Here is a 1,665-nt window from a genome sequence, read left to right on the forward strand (position 1 = left end):
CCCACCTTAACTCGAATTTGATGGTATCCTGACCACAAGTCTATCTTAGAAAACACAGAAGCTCATCTAAGTTGATCCATTAAGTCATCGGTCCCAGGCAAAATATATTTATTCTTGATGGTTACTTTGTTGAGTTGATAGTAGTACACACAGAATCGCATACTTCCATCCTTCTTCTTGACAAGTAGAATTGGGGCTCCCCATTGTGAGACACTGCCTAATAAATTGCTTCTTAAGTAGTTCTTCCAATTGTTGCTTCAGTTTAGCTAGTTCCAGCAGTGACATTTGGTAGGGTGCCATGGAAATTGGACCTACTCTAGGAATCAAATCTATAGAAAATTAAACTTCTCTCTCAGGAGGCAGTCCGGGCACATCTTTGGGGAAAAATTCAGGGTATTCATGGGCAACAAATATCTCGTTAAGTACAGGATCATCCTTAGGGTCGTCAATAGCAAGAATTGCAAAAATTTGAACTTCTGCATTTCTTGGAGTACAAGCATACTGAGCTCCTCAACTTCCTTATTTTCATCCTTGGTCCTTTCAACATTGTACGAGCTAAAAACTAACTTCTTATTTGGACAATCTAACATGACATGGTTAGTAGAAAGCCAATCCATACCTAGAATGACATCCAACTCAAAGAAAGGTAAACAAATCAAGTTAACAAGGAATTCTCGACCTTTTAACAAAAGGTGGCAATTACGACAGACAAGTGAGGTGGTAATAGAGGAACCGGCAGGGGTAGAAACAATAAGGTTACCGATCATAGAAGAAATAGGCAATTCCAACCATCTAACACAATCATTGGAAATAAAAGAATGTGTCACCCCCGAATCATACAACACCCTCAAAGGAACATCATTTATGGTACACTCACCTTAGATCAAGCCGTCAGAATGAATGGCCTTAGTACCACTCATCATGTACACGCATCCTCTTAGATTGGGTTTCCCAGGAGGATTCTTAGAGTTACTAGGGTTGGGTTAGTATCAACTCCCCATCTGATTCTGGCCGCCATTGTTGTTACGACCTCCATTCTAATTCCTTCCCCTATTACTTCCTCCCTCATCATCCCTCGACACATGGCAAGAGGAATTGAAATGACCTTGCTGACCACATTGATAAATCCACATTTTGCTACATTTTTAGTATAGTTTTTGTTAATAAATAAGTAGTAAAGTACCAAATAAACTTGGAAATACCATAAAAATTGTATTAATATTCATAATTGTGTAAATAGTTTAAAATTTTAGATTTTATTCCAATTCTGGCAATTTGACTCAAAAATACTTAATTTTTGTGCAGAAGCTTGAGCTGAGACTTTGAAGTTGATATTAAAGTGGAAAAAGGTGAAAGGATTGAGCTTAAAGAGCAAGAATCAAATGATAAGTGTTGGGTGTAACCACTTTGAGTGCTTAGAGTTAACACTTTGAAGAAGAAAATCCATGAACATCAAGTGAGTAGCAACTCTAAGTGCTGAAAGTGAACACTCTAGTAGCAGAAATCCTGAGGAGTCTTGTGAGTGTACACTCTGAGCACTGAAAGTAGCCACTCACTCTGCATGTGGACACTCTAACCACTAAAGTAGCCACTCACTCTGCATGTGGATATTCTAACCACTAAAGTAGCCACTCACTTTGTGCGTGGACACTCTGACCACTTAAA

Source organism: Abrus precatorius, unplaced genomic scaffold, assembly GCF_003935025.1.
Source record: "Abrus precatorius isolate BTA unplaced genomic scaffold, Abrus_2018 Scaffold6, whole genome shotgun sequence".
NCBI classification, from domain to species: domain Eukaryota; kingdom Viridiplantae; phylum Streptophyta; class Magnoliopsida; order Fabales; family Fabaceae; genus Abrus; species Abrus precatorius.